Raw genomic sequence first — 20,000 nt, forward strand, 5'->3', positions numbered from 1 at the left:
AGAGGGTTGGGTGTATGTGTGTGTTTGGCTGGGGTGGGGGGAAGTCCACAGAGACTGCTTATGCCCACAGTATGGTGCTACACCCCAGGCCTACACGAAGTTATTGTCAACAAAGATANAGAGGGTTGGGTGTATGTGTGTGTTTGGCTGGGGTGGGGGGAAGTCCACAGAGACTGCTTATGCCCACAGTATGGTGCTACACCCCAGGCCTACACGAAGTTATTGTCAACAAAGATAAGGTAAGGTAACAGCGTCGGTCCCTGTTTACTTTCCATCAGCTGCTGCCTCAACAACATTACAACAGAAAAAACGCTGTTTACGTTGCCAAGTTTGAAGTGGTCTATAGGTGGAAAAAGAAGTTGGCAGCCCAATAAATAAATAACAATAAATTCTAAAGAAGCAGCAACATTTTGCACTCTCCTGCGCAGCATGTCATGTGCTTCATATCAGATCTACAGGCTGCAGTTGTCAGACCACAATAATACCCCATTATAAAACAACCTAACAGAGAGAGATAGTGAACAGATGGCTGAACGAATGAAGCCTGCCAATAAAGTAACGCAGGAAGAGAAAAGCAGCAGAGCAAAAGACTGAAGAGGAAATGGTTGGAAAAAAACTCTGCAATCAAATAGACTAAAGAGAATAGAATTACGCAGGGAGAAGACAGGTATCGAGCCTCTCTGTATACTAATGACGCCAGAGCAGAAACGTCCACCTGCAGCTTCACCTTGTTGCTCTCTGTAGGCGTGGTGCTGTTTTAACAGCAGGGGAGGTCATAATGCTTTACAGACAGTGGAGATACTGAAAAGGGGGATATCCTGAAATAATGGAGGCTGTAAATCTGAGTTTGTGTGCACCTAAAAGTGCCCTTAAAGGGAAAACTGATTCACTGTATTTTTAATTGTTTACTGCTTGTATTAGATTGGACATAAGGCCTCTCTACAAGACTCTGTTTTTACATAAAAGAGCATATGGCAGAGCTGATAAGTGAGCAACCGAGCTGACACGTGATTTCCTCTCTGCTGCACTACACACACACATACACACACACACATACACACACACACGGGTGAAGAAAAGAGCAAGCATAGACCTTAAAACAATAGATGATACTGATGGTAAGATAATAATAATGACACAATTGAAGTTCAAAGTGGAGTGAATAAACATCTCACAGTGGAGGTTTCTAGGTGTTATAGCGGGAAAAGAACAGGGGCAACTTCTGACGTTATCAAGGATCCCAGTAACCCACACCATAAAGACAGCAAGAGCTATATCAGGACCCCGAAACTGAACCAATGCAACATGTGTCACTTTGATGAGTCTCAATGTCCACTGAGAAATAATTTGGGCCACTCAGTGCACAAATATTAATCACATGACTCAGCTTAAAGGGACAGTTTATCTCAAAATCAAAAATACATATTTTCCCTCTCACCTGTGGGGCTGTTCATAAAAACACACTTGTTTCGGTGCCGAGTATTGGAGATATCTTTGGAGAAAATCATATCACAGCGCAGGCAAGTGTGCATCTACTGCTAGCTCGCCTGGCACCACTGAGCTAGTTTAAGTTACAGGTCAGCAGAGGAGGATGCCGTCAGTGTTTACATTTCTGTCATAAGCAGGTGTCTCTTATTCATAACTAGATGCACACTTCCTTCTGCACTATGATATGATTGAAGCTTCATATCCTTCAATTTGTCCCAGACCTGCTGCTGCACCAGTAAATTCCCTAAAACCCCTAAATTATTTTTACCTGACTATTATCAGGGTGAATGCTAATAGCTAACTTTTATAAATGTAGGTCACTGTATGTGGAAAGTAGTTACAACCCTATTTTACAAATTAAATGTGAGCCAAAAATGTAGATGAATGTAGATTAATAAAAAGTCGGACATTCATATTTTTGGATTATTTCAACACCACATGAGTGCAGGGTTTTATACCAACAGAAAATGATGTAGAAGTGTGCCAACAGATGTCAACGGACAAACTGTTACCCAAAAGCCCCTGAGCGCAGGAGACTGTGATGGCCCCAAACAATGTGGAAAGAATAGACCTCTTTCACAGCAGACAGTTTGACTTGGCATGGCAGGAAAATCACAGGTGACACAAATTTCAGTAATGATTGCTTTGTTTAAGAGGCCTTTTTTTACGGAGGACATGTTGACTTTCGAAGTCCAAAGGTGTAAGTAATGAAATAGATGATGGCTGAATTTCATTTAGCTGCTTTGATTTCAGGATCTTTATATTCTGACTGCTCATTGGAGCACTTAAATACAGCAGCTCCATCGTTAGCTTTACTACTAACACCTGTGCTTTTCCTACGATGACAAATCAAAATGTGTGCAGTGGAAAGGCCATTCAAGTCGGGATTCCAAATTGGAAACTCAGGCAAGATCCATGTAGACCGAGTCGGTCTAACTGACGTCACAGCAATATGGTGGCACGCACAGTGAATGGTAAGCAGACTTACGTCAATACTGACTTTTATGTAGTGTTTGTGTTGTGAAATGTGCTACCAAAGCTTTGTAGTGTCATTTCTATTTCCATTAAGTTAATTTATGTTTGATAGAAGTCTTTGTGGGCATGTAGTAGCCTACTAGCCTACTCCTCCTGTCTCTGTTAGCTACCAACACCTATAAAACCTGCATGTAGCCTGCTGGAAGATCAAAAAATCAACAGAAAGTTTTCAGTGGGAGGTGGGGTGTCTGGAAATACATGCTTCTGATGTTCAGAGGTGAGCCAAACAAACATGAGTTTCCTGCGGGCATCCATGTTCTCCCGAGCAGATGCACGGGAACATATTTAGATCGAAAGTCAGAAAAACCGCCAGAATTATTGACCTTCAACTTGCAATGGAACGGAGCATTAGTCCACTTTTGCACCCAATCAATGTATTTGAAAATCACTATCATGCTTTTGGGAAAGGCAGGTCTTTCTGTATGGCACATGACATACAAAAGGGCGATTGAAAGTGCTTTATAAAGCAATAAAATATAAAACATAATAAAGGATTTACAATAAAAGAATAAAGAGATCAGATATAAAAGGTAAAATTAATTAATAAATGATTAACAGTTTTTTAAATAAAAATCGCAAAAAATGGCAAAATTGCAGACCAAAGGTTGAAAGATTTTTTTAAAAAAGATTATTTAAATGATTAAAAATCGGGTTTGAAAATAAGTTTGTAGTCATTACAGGGTGGAGCAGGCATGTTAAATAGGAACGTTTTAAGTCGTTTGAGTTTGGGCTTGTCTGACATCATCTGGGAGGTTATTCCCGGTTTGTGTTGCATGATAACAAAACACTGCTTTAACATGTTTTGTTCGTGCTCTTGGGACCATCCCAGATGTCCTGATTGTCCTAGAAGGTTGTTATATTTGGGCGCTGAGCCACAGAGTGATTTACAGACAAGCAGCAAGATTTTGAAGTGAATTCTTTGAGTGACAGGTAGCCAGTGTGGAGCAATGGAAGTGGAGCAATGTGGTCATATTTCCTAGTTTCTGTCAGCACCCTAGCAGCGCCATTCTTAATAAGCTGAATATTAGAAACCAGTAGAAACTTTAGCTTTGTGCTGTGAGTTTTTACTTGAAAATAAATAGAAATGTTATTTATGTTGTTGATTTTTAACCTCCAGAACTTCACTGCCATCCCTATTTTAATGTCACAAAGCAGTGCATTGTGGGTTATTATTCCCTTGAGCAAAGTCTGCAGAGTTACAGATTTAAGGAAAGTGTGCATTAAAGGTTCAAAAAGTCAACCAGAGAGCAAGTCCTTAAGCAGCTTGCCAACCTTAACAGTGGGGAAGGCCTGAGCCCTTGCACACTCAGCTTGTCTGTTTCTCATGAATTGCATTGTGGGACATCACTGTCAATCAACAGAACAGTGAATAATCAGGCAGATCCTAACGTCTTTGCATACTTATCACTCCAGTGTGAACGCACTTCATACCTATAACCTGCTCTAGATATGAGTAAGAGCAGGTCAGTGTAGTGTTGTATGGTATGTGTCTCCATCTAGTGCACGTAGGAGGTCAACACAGGCAGCATGTTTCCTGTCCGACTGTCTCCATGTTTGCAGTCACCATCTTGAGCTGTCGGATGACATTAACAAGTTGTAAACACAGGAGTCTTTCCTGTCCCTACTGTTCATCCCACGTGATGTAAATGCAGCATGACACTGAAAAACTCAACATGACATGACTGTGTGTGTTTGTGTGTTTGTGTGTGTTTGCGTGTTTAGATGGTTTTGGGCTCAGCTGGGTCCTGAAGGCCATTATGGGTTATCCACTAATAACTTATTTTGTTATCTTCATCTATGCCACAATAGGACCTTTGTCCACCGCCCACTAATTCAGATATGTAATTTAAAAATCAAATTAACTATCATTATTCATGAAATTCATTCAAACATAAAATGACTTTAAGTAATTCATGCAAATGTGGCCAGTTTGTGCTGATGACCGCCGTCTAACTTCAAATGTAATTTATCATTAAGTGAGTCATTATCCAGTCTTTAATCATCAAAACTAAACAACATTGATTTTGCAATATATTGGCTGCATTTCATGAAGATGAAAGCAACTCTGCCCCGTGCTGCTGCTGGTTTACTCAGTTTGTGTTAATCCTGTCGGCTCACCAAGAGTGGTGTGTGTGAGCAGAGTCTGAAGAAAGTCATCACGGGTGAGGAAAGATCGCCTGGAACTGACTAGCGACGGGAGGAAAGTGTGAGAAAATGAAAGAAATAGGAAGGTGGCCTGAGCCTCTGAGCTTGTTCCAATTTCCTGAGCAGCCGGTAGCGTCAATCTCTCCTGTCGCTCCACGGATATTCAACATCAGTCACACACAAACACCTTTACTTCATCAATCCTGACGTTTATTCTATTTTCTGCTCCTCACTTTCTGACTATCCTGCTGCACAGACACCTTGGAGATACAGAGGCCATCAACGGGTGTTGATGGAAATGTAATTGAGAAGAGACAGAGGCAAGAGAAAGAAGAGTTTAGAAGCTTGTACACTATTTAGTGCAAACATAGAGTGATGGAGACAGAAAATGGATAAGAGGGAATAGGAAAGAGGAAAAGCGTCGATAGTGGAGATGGGGAGTGGAGAAGATGGAGTCATAAATAAATAAAAAGACTAAAAGCAAAAGAAGAATGATAGCAGAGCCCTGGTTCTGTAGTGTTGTTTAAGGGACATTTCCACAGCACTGTATTGTAAGAGCTGCTGCTATGACCCAACGAAACCAAGTCAGAATCCATCTCTCTCCTTAACAGAAATTGCAACATTTTACCAGAAAATGTAACTGAACCCAGTTACCTGTGATTGTTAGCTCTCTATTTTTTTTTTTTTTTTATTGTTTTTTATTTTTCTTTTTTTCATTTTCATTTAAGGGGGCAGGTGGTAAATTGTTGCTATATAGCAACAATGCGCAATCCGTCACCTTGTCCAGGATAATTAAGTTTCCCTTTTCTGTTCTTGTACTTCCTGTTTTATTTTGATATTCACCCATCACCTCAGGTCCTCCATTTCCTCTTTGTGCATTTCCCTCCTGTGTGATTACCTGTCCCGCCCTAATGTGTTGCACCTACCTTTATCTCCTTGTTTCCCCTCCCTCAGAGTATTTAGTCTCTTTGTTCTCTTCTCTCTGTGCTATATTGTGTATTGTTCCCATGTGACAGTGTCCATAGCATTCCCTTCATGCGAGTTTGTTCTGTAAGCCTTAGTTTTTAATCAGTTTCTGCATTTTTTGGACTGATCTCTCATACTGACCTAATTTTAATTGAAAAGACTAAATGTTGGAACCGTCTTGTCAGAGTCTGCTGGGTCCAAGCCGTTGTGTCAGTCTTACATAATCATGGAAAGTCCCATAAAATGTAATTGTCCTATTTTGATTTAATTTCAGTCAAATTCACATCATATTATCCATTCTGTACCAATTTCATATCTTACTGTCTCCTAGTAAAATTGAGATAAAACAATGGTTGCTATGTGGAAACACCATGCAATAGAGTGTTAGGGCAACACACAGCCACTAGCTGAGACATCGTGTAGGGACAGTAAGTCTCATATTGAAATCTTGACAAGCTTGTGTCCAGTGTGGTGGAAATGTATAGTTAAATCATTATTAATTGCATATTTTAACATACACCACACACTACTCTATATTTTATTTGTCTTAACTTGTGCTAAGTTCAGCTAAGTTAATGACACATTTTAGGTCACTGCAACAGGTAGTGTTACCCTGGTTTTATCCTGGAACAAGGTCATCTAAAGTTCTGTTTATTGAACAAAAATGTTTTTATGGTATCTCGATCAGATAATTTTAGAGAATGGGAACGTCTGTTTTGATTGGTGTGTGAAAGAGGGCCGGCCCATATGAGAAGTTATATTAATATCTGTCAAATGTGGCATGCTTCATTTGCAACTCAGGCCTTTGGTCTTTAGATTCCTTACAACTATGCCTCCAAGAAGTTTTATTTTTATTCAAAATGTACACTAAACCTGCTTGAAACTACTCATCAGTAGCATTTGTCCTAAGGTGTGGTTAATACCCATCTGTGTTACCAGCTCCCATAGACATTTTTCACAGCAGACATTTGGACTGGTCATAAAGGAAAGTGCAGGTGAAATTGATAATATTAAAAATGGCTCAGTTCCATTTAGTGTCCCAGAGAAATATTCCAGTGAGCCAGCATGCACAATACTGGGCCCTCCCCTAAATGCAGCTGTAATTAATGCACGCCATGACAAAACGTCTGTTGTGAAAAATGTCTATTGATAATTATCCTTCTGTGTATACCGAAACAGGTGTCCATCTCACCCTTCTAAATCTCACCCCACTGTTGAAGGTGCATAATCTGGAGTTATGTGAAGCACTGTGGACTGTTGGCCAATAGAGGGCGGTATTTGAATGAGAGAAAATGAAAGTACGGTGTAGCACAATGAGGTTAGGTAAAGAATGCTACTGCATGTTTATGTCATCAGGTGTGCTGCAGTCCACCTGCAGATCGGTTTCATAACACAGTGTTTTATTTCTGTTTACAGTATAAAATGTCCTCGTTTCTGCATCTTAGTGTCCCAGTGCTCTGCAATGACAGAATCTGATCTAATACTTTGAAAACACACTAATCAAAAAGAACTGAATAAAGAGTACCAACGCAGACATGCTGCTTAATGACACTGTTTACATGCACAGAAATACCATTTTATGTAAAGTGAAGATCGAGCTAAATCCTCAGACATAAAGAATTAAAGTATATTACAACCTATGTGAAAGTTTAATGGACATACATTGCATTATGCTTAAATCATGCTTTCATCTTGAACCAGTAATTTATCCATGTTTCACTTCTTGTACAAAACTTTGGCTGATTTTTCAAAGTTTTAATCACGGGTTGAACTGAATTTACTGCCCTGCATTACGTCTGAAACCAAGGGTGTGGTTAAGTAGTTTAGCTCAACTTTACTCCATAAATAATACCCACACACACACACACACACACACACTCGATCTTGAAACTGCCGTCTCTTCAGTGAAGAACAATCACACTGAAGACTTTCCCCGGGAGTAAAACAATTTGGTTGTTGATAACTGATTAAAGAGGTGTACTCCAATCACAAGTAGGTTTTGCTGAAAAGATCAGTGATTATGTTGCAGTCATACCAAATTTTACTCATTTACTATAGCAGACACAGTATGAAATGTGTTGTCACTCTGTGTCTAAAATGTTGGACGCCGACTGAAATACAGCCGGTTTTTATCATAAGTCACAGCTGTGTTTGACAAGTCATATTGTCCTCCATGAAAGGAGTTTTTGGTCTGACCGCAGCCAGATGAAGTTCTCCTGTGAAACAATAAAAGTGAAAATAGTACTGCTCTTTCATGTGCAACAAAACTAACAACTAAACTAACATGGGAGCTGGAAATGTCAGTGCAGCGCAGATTTTACACGTCTAGACAGTGTAAAACATAAGCAGCCGTGCAAGTGGACTGACTGTAGAGAGGGTTATATATCACATCAGCTGTCAGAAGTTATTTGGATATGTAAAAATGCAGATATGGTCTTTTCACAATATCAGTCCAATATTTAAGACTTGAGGAAAGTCAAAGCTTTGGTTTTAATTGTTTGTCATATCTGTTTAATTAGACCTCTTTACAGGAAAGTGTCGGTGTGTAGACTATAATTTAGTGTCTCACTTTCCTGTTAGTTTTGTTCATCTTGTTAGGATGAGACGACTTACACACTTCAGCTATTCTCATGAGTAATCAGGGCTTGGTAACATGATGTACTCTCCAGCATTACTCACCCAACTTCAGCCTTAGTCTGAATAATTACATACCTGAGTATTGGTGGAGTCAGGGAGCCACCATGGTGTCCTCATGTTGGAAAAAAATGTGTGCCCATATGGTATACCTCTTCTCCAACAACAAAAAAAAGTTTGTGTACATGACTTTTTTCAACACAGGTAAACCAGCTAAAAATAGGCTATAGACTGCTTTTACCATTTCCAAGAGACCAGAGCGGTGTACACAGCTCTGCAGCCAACGTTTTCGTACTGGTGTGTCCCATTTAAGGTCACTGACAGGCCAGAACAGTTAGTTAGTGAACAGTAGAAAACAGCACATGGAGGCTAGTGAACATTATATGGTGGTTACTTCTTTTATATATCTCTTACTTATTTAGTGTTTCTTTCAAACTTGGTATTGACTAATTTAGAACGATGTTTGAACGCTGCTTGGGCGTAGACAGATGGTAATCAGTTAATAGCACTAAATTGTACCTCGCTGGTAAAATGTATGAAAATTAGCTTGTTCATGTTGGTGTTGTATTTCTATCACTGCCAGTCGGAGTCAGAGCTGACAAATACCTGTGACTACTGCAGAGTCATTTGACCTGGGTGTGAACACCCATTGTTACGAACAAAAGACAGACGTTGCAGGGTGTTGGTGGGGTTTTTTGTAAAGTCTAGGATGCCCTTCTGGTGGAAAAAATGCAGTGCAGTATTATACAGGCTGCCTTTTTTTTCGCCCCCTCAGACAGCCTTTGTCCACCACTGTGTGTGGCTCTGCAGAGCCTTTAACTCAGACACCTTCCAGACATTGTAACATCAAAACGGTACTCTAAATAAGTACTGTATACTACATAAGTGCTATGTAGTACTAAATAAGATTTTTTTTTCTGGAAAAAAGTGAAGTGGATGACCTACCAGACAGGATTTTGACCCAGGTAGAAACTAACATACAACAGTCTAAAGCCAAGTCAAAGTAACTACGTATAATATGGGAAATGTACTTCAAATAGAAACTTAAATGTACCCAATGCAGAAAAATAAAAAAATAAAACCCCACCCCTCTCAACTCAAAATTATATATATATATATATATATATATATATATATATATATATATATATATATATATATATATATATATATATATAATGTTGTTTTCTCTCACTACAAGTACATTTGTACAGTACTTACGTAAATATACTTATTTACATTCCACCACTGTTATTCAAATAATTTGATTTATAAGGGAGAAAAAAAACATACATTGCGAAATTATACAATAAAATCAGTGCTGTGAGTTATTTGAAACACTAATTTCATGACAACTTGCAGTGTCTCGCTGTTGTCACGTCTCCCATGTAGCTTCTGTGCCTTTGGTAACCCCCAACAGTTTGGATGCTCGTGCACTTCCGGAACTTTCGTAATGGCTTTTTTTGTGCAGAGCGCATGCAGGGACCATCAGGACCGACCCTCCTCTTTTAGCAAGAAGAAACTGATGAATGAGTGGAAGCGGCCAAGCCTGCCCTGCATCTCATTACCACTTCACAAATAACAGCTTTTCTCTCGGAGGGACTCGCGGCAAAAAACGGTGGACGGAAGGTGAGACAAAGACACCGGCTTTCATGTCCGCTTCAAAATGTTTTCTTTCTTTCAAGGTATTTTTTTCCTCCTGTTTTTGCATTTTGCGGGGCGTCAATTAGGCTTCAGACAATAGAGGGGCACGCTGCACTTCTGCACCTCCGCTTCCTCCTGTCTGCATTGCTGTTGCAGCCTCCTTCCGTGTTATGAAACAAGCAAGCACGCTGCTTTCTCTTTTATTTTTTTTTTTCATAACAAGCCCTGCTCGGAACAAGCCGTGACCGCGGCGGAGATGAAGCCAGCGGGGCGACAGAGCTGACACATCTGCGGGGTTAAAAAGCCCCGCTGAAGTGGCCGAGCTCCTAATTTGTGCCAGTGTTACCTAACAGCCAGTTAGGCTATAAGGGCAAACCATAAATGGAAGTGGCTTATGTAAAGAGTTATGTAAATTGAGGCTTAAATGTCAAGTTTGGTCTTTTAGATTTTTATTATCACTTCAAGCAGTTTGTTGTTGAACCCCTGAAGTTGTTTCCAGTTGTCTGAATAATGTAGGAAAGAGTTTGTGCAGAGGACAGTCATCTAAAGCCCAGAGGTAGCAGAGTTCAGAGGTTAAAGAGCAGACAGAGCAGGGTGACTCCAAGGCTTAATGAAGCACTTTTGGAACCAGCTTCAAAACTCACCCTCAGTGGTGGAAACAGCTGTAATCACAAAGATGTGAGCCATGTAACAGCAGGTTGTCAAATGGTCAATTACTTAATGCCTGGTAGCTGCTGTGTCCACTCACTCTCAGCAAAAAACAGTCAACTTTTGACAACTTGTTGACTTTTTGAGATGTGATTTAAATTAAGAGCTGGGTAGCAGAGATACAAGGTGTGTGTAATCAGCAGACTAAGCAACCACTGTAAAGCATTTTTGGTTGAACCAGCATCAGTAACACTAAATGCTTGACAGAAAGATGCACATAAGACCTGTGGACTAGTGACTTGAGATTTGGACTTAACTTTAAAAGACTTTAAAGGGAGAGTGTGCAGGATTTAGTGTCATCTCACGGTGAGGTTGCAGAACTGAAACTCCTTGCCTGTGCAAAGCATGTTAAAGAACCATCATGACTAACGTGAAAACACGAATAACTCTATCTAGAGCCGGTGTGTAGTTTGTCCATTTTTGGCTACTGTAGAAACAATGTGGCAAACTCTGTGGAACAGGACCTGCTGTGCATGTAAATGTAAACTGTTCATTCTAAGGTAACAAAAACACAAAAAATATATTTTCAGATGATAGTAAACTAAAGAAAACAGTTATAGATATAATATATAGTGTGTCTGCCAATTGTCACCCTGAATCCTACATACTGGACCTTAATATGGTACTCTGCTGATTTAGCATTGCACTCAAGATGGACACACTAATATTCCTGTTTTTTTGTTTTTGTTTTTCAAAGAGCAAAAGCAATGCAGCAGAACCAGGGATATCTCTTTTTATTTCCACACGTTCTTCTTTGTAATAATGACGCCTACATTACCCACATTGCAACTCCAGCACTGATGCTTCAGTCAGAGATAATGTTGTGTTTTGCTAGTCTCAAATTTGTAGTCTTCAGCCCCAACCAGACCCATAGGAAGTGCGCCAAGCTTTAAAGCTGATTTTTGTAATGGCCAAACACTGTTGTAAAAAATCTGTATCAGGATTTGTGATTTAACATCCCAGTTTGCTCTAACACTGGATTATAATTCCTCTGGCTTTTCCCCTCTGTGATGTATCCCTTTTCACTCTATGTACTTCACTGATTTCCATTTCCCAGAATGTCTTTTTGCAACCCCCGGAGACGAGTGTGAGCTCGTTATAGTTTGATGCTGAGATCTGAGCGGCCGGAGAAGAAGTGAGAGTCATGCCCTTTAATCAATACCCAACATGTCTTCTAGCTGCAGTGCATTCTGGTCAATTGATGTTAGTGTGGGTGTTGTCTCAGGGATGGATTTCCATCTGTGTGGCTGTGGACTATGTGTGTGTCAAATGGCAGCTTTGGATAGAAACCCCTGTTTGATTTTGAGAGATCTGCAACAAATAACATTTAGTTTGATGCTGAGTTAAAGCTTTTTTTCTGCTGCAAAGGAAACACATCATCTGTTGTCTTTGGACACATTTGCCCCTAAAAGTCATTTTGTGTGTTTTCCTTGAATTACTGGCTATGATTTGTTCACACTGTATCAAATACTGGATGTGTGTGTGTGGGTGTTTTGTGGGGGGCAGGGGGGGGGTTGTGTGTTAGTGTGACCGTTACAGTTTATGTGTGCTTATATCAGACTGTCTGGAATGGGGTGGGTTTGGGGGGGTTGTATGTTGGTCATTGAAAACACCATGTTGACAAATTCTGGGGGGGGGGGTGGGGGTGTTGTTAGGGTTGGGGGGGGGGGTTTGGGGGGGGGGGGGGGATGGGGGGGGGGGGGCTAGATTAGTTTATTTGGGGTTTTGGGGGGGGGTCACAGTCATATTTTTTTGGGTGGTTTTGTGGGGGGATCTAGGGGCGGTTCAGTGGGGGGGGGGGGGGGGGGGGGGGGGGGGGGGGGGGTCATCACTCCATCACTGTGGGGTCCTGGGAGGGGGGGGGTACAGGGGGGGGGTGGGGGGGCACAGGTGGGGTGGGTTGGGGGGGAGAGGGGGTGGGTGGGGGGGGGGGGGTGGGGGGGGGTTATGGGGGGGGGTGGGGGGGTGGATGGGGGGGGTGGGGGGGGGGGGGGGTCTTTGAGAGGTGGGGGGGGGTGTGGGCAGGGGGGGGCATGGTTGTTAAGATTAGGGGGGGCTCCGTGGGGTAGGGGGGGTTGGGGGGGGGTGAAAGTGGGTGGACAATCTCTAGTTGTGGGGGGGGGGGGGGGGGGGTCAGTTCACTAAAAAATTATTTCTGGGTGTTTTACTTGGGGGTGGGGGGGGGGGGGGAATTGGGGTAAATGTATCCAAGGGGGGGGGGGGGAAATGCTGTTATAACTTGGGGGTTTAAACAAGTGGGGTAAACATCATGCCACTGGGTAAACAATACCAAAAAACTGTTTTTTTTTTTGGGTGTGGGGGGTGTTGGGGGGGGGGGTGAGGTAAACTGGGGGGAAGAATGAGGGGGGGGGGGGAGAATGGGGGGGTTTGTGTGGGGGGGGGTCCGGATGGGGTGGGGGGGGGGGTCTGTCAATCAGACTTTTTTAGAAGTTGTTGTTTTAAAGGAAGTAATTTGGTGGGGGGGGGATGGGGGGGGGGGGGGCTAGGGGGTCAGTGCTGACTTTTGAAATTCGTGCTACGTGGGGGGGGGGGGGGGGGGGGGGGGTGGGTGTGTCATTTTTGGGGGGGGTAGTAGGTTTGGGGGGGGGGGGGGGGGGGGGGGGGCACTGCATAATGGGGGGGGGGCTGGGGGGTTTGGTTGACGGGGTTGGGAGGTCATCTGTTTTACACAGTGGTTGGGGGGGGGGGTACCAAAGAATTTAGGTGGGGGGGGTGGGGGGGGGGGGGATAATTATGTTTTTGTGTGGGGGGAAAATCTGCAGTTTAGGGGGGGGGCTCGGGGGGGGGGATCAGCGCTGGTTTAGTTTTACTGTTTGATCTCAGGGTTTTTCAGGGTTTGGGGTTGGTATGGTGGGGGGGGTCCACAAACTCTAGCTTATGGGGCTAAACAGGACACTAAAATATGTTTCTGAACGCATCCCTGAACCAGGGTTGGTTGGGGCGGCGAGGGATTGAAGCGGCAGTGTCTTTTCGACCTACGGGGGGGGTTGTTGTAAAACAGGGGGGGGGGGTGGGCAATGGATGGGGGGGGGGGGAGCTGTCTGATTGACCTCCAGCTTAATATTCAGAGAAGACTGACACATCACAGGGGGGGTTTAGGTTTTTTTTAGGATTTAGTAACAGTTTGGGGGGGGGGGGGGGGCCAGAGGGGGGGGGGTCACTGGGGCAGGGGGAGGGAGGGGGGTAGGGGGGGGGGTTTCTCATGTTTTAATAATTCTTAAAAACAACATGTAGGGGTTTGGGGGGGGCTGTGTGTGGTGACCTACTAAGGGTTTGCTAGGGGGGGTACTGTAACTTTTAAATGTTTAATGGGAGAGGGTGAGTAAGGGGGTCAGGTTTCTCGTTCTCCTTTCTCATCGAGGGGGTGAGGAGGTGGGGTTGGGGGGGGGGGGGGGGGGGTCTCCTGGGGGGGGGGTCATGGGGGGTGGGGGGGGGTTTGGGTGGTGGGGGTTTTTGTTTTTCGGGGGGGGGGTGGTTGGGGTTTTTTTTGTACGGGGGGGGGTTTAACTGTGTTTGGGGGGGGGGGGTTTCTATTTGGGGTGTTAGAGTACTTTGCAAACATAACCCACAATTCATCCACCGGGGGGGTGCAGGTATCAAGGGGGGGGGGGGTTGGTATTATCATTACGACACAGGGGTGGGGGGTAGGGGGGTGTTGGGGGGGGGGGGGGGGGGGGTGGGGTTTGGGGGGGGGGGGTGACTGTTGGGGGTGGGTGTTTATTTCACTACCATAAACCTTGTCCAATGTTTTTAGAGGGTTGGGGTACATCCACCCAGCCTCACAACGCCAGATTATGTCGACAGTCGTTTTGTGCTTTATTTTTGGGGGGTGGGGTCAGGGCCTGAAAAGGCACTAGTACTTTAAAAGAATAGTTTTAAGGTATCGGGGGGGGGGGGGGGTCAGGGGGGGGGGGGTGAAGAAGGGGATGTGGAGGTTCTTGGTGAGGTTTTGGACCAGTTGGATGAACTGCCAAATTGTGGGAAATTACATTGGAAACAGTTTATGGTATGGTATGATGTTAATATTCATTTCGCAGACCTTTTGTGTGCATAGAAAAAGTAGAAAATCTTCAATTCATAAAATATGAGCAAAAACAAAAGTGTTTTTGTGTAGTGTATAAGGGATAAAAGAATATACACAGTAACGGGGTGCTCACATTTGGGGGGGGGGGGGTATGTGGTGTATACCGCAGGGGGGGGGTTTGAAGACTACATCTGTCTTATTTTCTCTCTTTCTTTTGTTATGTTTAGTGGTCAGAAAACGGTAGCCGATGCGGGGGGGGTTGAATAAAGGGGGGGGGGGGTAAGCCATTTGGTTGTCACGGCAGCGGGGGGGGGGTGGGTTGTCAGGGGGGGGGGGGGGGGGGGGGTTCACAACTGAAAGGTCACAGGCTCAGTTAATGTTTCCTGACAAACTGTCCTTAACTGTGACATTTTGTCTGTTGTTTATTACAGTTAAAACACATGAGTATGAGGGGGGGTTTAATATGACACCACCTGAAGGGGGAAATGAACTCCTTTGTGACAGTCAGTGAAAACTGAATAGTCTTCATAAAAAGGATTTATTGGGGGCTGTTGTATTGGATTGCATTATCTTGTACAGGTGGATCTCATAAAGTGGTGTATGTTCGACAGGAGCATTTTTATGTTGTCAGGTCACTTTTATAATCAGTTACTGCTAATGTTGGGCGTCCTCTGAGTGTAATTTCAGGGTTGAGTAATGTGTATGTATAGACATTTTAGGTTATCCGAGGTTAACGTGATGCTTTTAACAAGCTGATTGACTCAAACCAAATGGGAATCTACCAAAGTCACTTTAGTTTTGTATTGACATTTTGTGTTTTTATACCGTCTTTCATTTAAAATCAAAACTATGGATCTTCATTTTTTGGTATTACAAGTTTAATTTAAGAATCCATCAGTTTTTTTGAGCATTACAAGATGAGAGTGAACGTTATACTATCAGTCAGCCTTTCTTTTGAAAGCAGTCAAAGTAGTTTTTCCAAGTATTTCAAGTTGGGGGGGGGGGGGGGGGTTTATGAATCCTTGTATTGTGTGGGGGTTGGGGGGGGGGGGTTGGGTGTGGGGGGGTGTACTGTTCATTTAGTCACAGTAAAATGAATAAAGGTGTTAGTGAGGTCTGAGGGCACATACCCACAGATGAGCGTTACACTTCACGGCTGTGTGTGGGGGGTGGGTGTTGTTGTTGGGTTGTAGGTAAGGTAAATGACTGAGCATATGGTGGCCTTTTTTGCCTTATGACTGTTTTCTTCTTTTTTGTGGAAAGATTCTACTGAGCCGGTGTTGCTGTGAAAAATTCCCCATACTGCTGATTCATTCCCTTCAGGGCCTCATCTTGCGCGAAACATCTAAACTTAAATGATTTAACGTCTTTCTGAAGACACGCTCGCTCATACGTTATTCTGTGAGAGTCGAGGCTTTTATTGATGAGCGCAGGTCTTTGTTTGGATTTGACAGATTTTTAGTGCTAGACTCTCTGAGTAGAGGAAGTGTGTGTCTTTCTCTGGGCCTTCATGAACCTGTTTGCTACTGTACCTCTATCTTTGTGAGAGGGGGGGAGTCGTTACAGGAAAGGGGTATTTCTATAGCTCCAAATTCCCATTTTAAACTAGGAACTCAACAAAATCCTCAATATGGAAACACAGAAGGTACTAAAATTTAGGCTTAGTTGTGTGTCATCAGTTATATTACCAGTTATATGCTGATATAATATGTAGTACTACAACATACTGTACTAAAAAACTTTTTTTTTTTTTTAAATGAGAGGAGCATTTGCTGCATAGATGATTTAGACCCAGTTTAAACCCAGTACAAAAGTTTCACTTTCAGTGCGTATGACGTTCAGCTGCCCCATCTCTCAATGGATTATTTATTCCAAAAGTAGGGGGTTGAGATCAGCTACAAAGTACTGCTTTAGCCAATGATAGTCCCCTAGACGGACAATTGTGTGTGTGTGTGTGTGTGTGTGTGTGGGTGTGTGTGTGTGTGTGTGGTTGGCCTAGATTATAGCACTGATAAGCTTTCTCTTGTTACATGTTTTTTTTTCTAATTTTGTGTGTCTGGGGGTGTTTGCCCCTGTAAATGCACCTGTTATTGTTGACATGAGTCAATGGTTGACCTGTATCCATGGCTACAACTTGTGCTCATCTGTCATTTTGGGTCTCTGTGTCCCATCTAAATTACAGCACTGTTTTGTTTGTTTGTGTGTGTGTGTTTGCACATGTTCTTGTTTATAGTCATTGGTTGGTCAGTAACGTCTGCTCAGAGAGTGCCATGTTTGTCCCAGTAAAATTAACAGCATGTGTGGGGTTTCTTATTGGTCACTTGGTAGCCTCAGAAAGGTGAATTGGATGTTGAAACCTATTCAGAAAGTTAAACTGGTGTGTATAATTTTGCTTCATATGAATACTTACATGAGGGGGGGGGGGGGGGGTGAAGTTATTCATCTGTCTAAAATTGTAACAAATAGAAAGCCACACAGATATTTCGACTGTGTTGTACTGGAGTTTGCATATGCAGTTACTACAGGAGGCTTGATGCCACAGTCTAAAGACACATCTGTGGCTTCTGCATGTGTTGTCACAGAAATGTATTAATGGAGCAATGGGCCCCAAATCCGTTGGGGGGTACATGCATCTGCTTGAGTCGCTGAGATAACTGCTGAGTCTTGGTTATTTACCTCTGCAGACCTTGTTTTTGTCTCATTAATGATTAAGCTCAGAGGTCAGAAAGGGTCAGAGTAGATACACAAAACACAATTTCACTAATGAGGTAGCTAATAGTTTTGCCGATGTTGGTTTTGCATGGTAAAGTGAAGTCAAGGGTTTTGTCCTTTAAAGGGGGGGGGGGGGGGGGGGGGGGGACCATTTGGTTAATCACTTACTCACCCCCATGTTACGTTAAATAATAAAGAAAACTGTTTTTCTCACATGCCTCTGGTGAATGCGCAATCTAAAAATGGCAAAAATTCTCAATGACTTTAAGACATAGGGGTACATGTTTTACCACAGAAATGTCAAAACATGCATTTACAAACTCTCACACAACTTGATCCAAGTCTCATTTATTCGGTGATCCTATCCTCTGTTTTTCCCAGATGGTGAACTGAATTAATCTCTTAGTTAAGGTGATGTCTTCATTTATTGTTGAGTCCTACCAGGTGTTTTTTTTTCGAAAAAAAAAAAAAGTAGTTTAAAATGATATAAAACAGGCAGAAGTGGGATGTCATGTGGGTTGTCTGTGTATAATAAATACTAAATTATTTTCAATAAAATGTTGTCAATTAAATTTTCAGTCAATGTACTTATCAACTTATTGTTTCAGAAATGAGTAAAAGATGTGAACGTTTGTGTGAAGAGGCATGCTGCGGGGGGGGTAGGTACCTAAAAATGGGTCTCTTTTGGTAAATGAAAAATTCAACCAAAGTGCAGACCAAAATGTTTGATTACAGTGTGCTTTTTTTGGTTCAGCTATCCATCTTTTGACACAATCTACTCTGCACCATATTTCTAATGAACAGTGTGTCTTACACACTCGGTGTTCCCTGAATCGTATTCCTTTAGAAGTTTGGCGTGGCTGATAAACCTGAGAGGGGAGATAAAGGTTGGCAGAGACGGATGGGAAAATCGAAGATTGGATTTCTTTTGATAAACATTTACCGGCTTGCCAACATGGCTTTAAAAGAGAATCTATCCAAGATGTTGATAGTAGAAGGAAATTGATTCCTGTGGAGAAAAACGATAGCATGACTCAGGATAAAAATATACAACTGATTGCTGTATTCTGACACAAACTGTTTATTTATTTAACTCTCAGTGTCAATGCAGTCTTTTTTTTTCATTCCTCAGGGTTTTTTTTCAGCATGTTTGCGTTGGCTACCTGCTGAATAAGCCGCTTCCTATCGTGGGGAGGGGGGGGGTTAAGCAGAGGAGACCCTTCCCCACCAGTGTCCCCATGTGAACCCTGAACAACCCCAGTGAACCCTCTAAACCCTCTCTGATTGGCTGGAGAACAGCCAGCAGGGGTGGGGGGGGGGGGTAGAGATCACCTAGGCTCAATGATTTCTGATCCCTCCCTCGCTGCCTCACGACCCCTCCCCTTGTCAGCTGTGAACTCAGAAGGTATTGATTAAGCGTGTGACCTCCTGCAGTACTTATGTGCTAATTCTCTTCATTTGATGCTGTGCACATTTCAGAACAAAAATGAACACAGAGTTTTTGACTTCAGTTTTTCCATTAGAATCTAGAAGAATTTCATTGGTTTATGGGGGTTGTCTTGCTTTTGAAATCTCCACAGCAAGAGATATGATCACTGTTGGGGGGGTAGTTTCTTTTTTTTTTCTTGTTTTCTTTGTTTAATTGCGCTCAGATGCTGCAGGCCAAACTCAGCGCAGATAGGTGGGGGGGGGTTAGAGAGGACACCCAGGGAGGGTGGGATTGGCTCGAGGGTTTTGTGTTTAAAAATACCCTCCGTAGCGGGTCGCTGTAGGTCAGCGTTGTTCACTGATCCAGGTCACTAATTTGTGGCCAAAGTATTAAATGCAGGCTAATCCTAAATGAACTTGTCCGTGTTGTAGGTATTTACAGGTTCAAAGACAGAATTAGAAAAACGGTTTGTGTATTTGAGAGATCTGCAGGTCCAGATTTAGAAACAGTGGGCTGCAGGTGTTAGAGGAGCATGTCACAGGTCAGATATTGTTTGGGCGGCTGTGGCTAAATTTAGGGTGGGGTTGGGGGTGGGGGGGGTGTGTGGGGGGGTGAACTCTGAGACTTGAGACTCTGAGACATTGAGATTAACGTAATGTAAACAAAGCAAATATGGCACATTGAACGAGAAACATGAAAAGAAGTCAAGAATATTTCTTGTCCTTTATGTATTTATCATACAACTTTCGAGTCAGTCCCATGATGCCAGTGGGCCTGAAAAGACTTTTTCCCATAGACTCAAACTGTGAAAGAGACGTCCGTAAATCAGTGGATAACCTCTTTTGGGGTGCATCACATCCCCACCAAATGACTCGAGAAGTTAGCCGGAGTCTTAAGTGCACCTGCTGTATGGTCCCAACAATCCCTAAACAGAGCGGATGATACCGGTAATATTACACAAGGTGATCAAACTCCGGGGGGGGGGGGGGGGGGGGGGGGGGGGGGTGGTGGCTTCTATATGAACATATAAACCTCCAATACCGTTTCCAGTTCTCTCTGTAAAGATTTATGCTCACACTGGGAAAACATTCAAGTAAATGGTGGGTAGTGGTTAAAGAGTGCCCCAAAAAAAAAAGGAAAACAAAATCTAAGTGTTCAATCTTTGGAAATTCACTGCCAGTTAAACTAAAACAA

At 42.9% G+C, this 20,000-nt stretch overlaps 1 protein-coding gene across 1 annotated transcript in view; it reads left to right on the forward strand.

Annotated features, from left to right (window-relative positions):
- The first annotated feature begins 9,783 nt into the window (after positions 1–9,783).
- Positions 9,784–20,000, forward strand: part of LOC121946567 (helicase ARIP4-like) — a 78,203-nt gene continuing 67,986 nt past the window's right edge. Inside the window, exon 1 of the mRNA XM_042491188.1 lies at positions 9,784–9,897. The gene's annotated coding sequence lies outside the window, so the exon portion shown is untranslated. The remainder of the gene's footprint in view (positions 9,898–20,000) is intronic.

Source organism: Plectropomus leopardus, chromosome 8 (assembly GCF_008729295.1).
Source record: "Plectropomus leopardus isolate mb chromosome 8, YSFRI_Pleo_2.0, whole genome shotgun sequence".
NCBI classification, from domain to species: Eukaryota; Metazoa; Chordata; class Actinopteri; order Perciformes; family Serranidae; genus Plectropomus; species Plectropomus leopardus.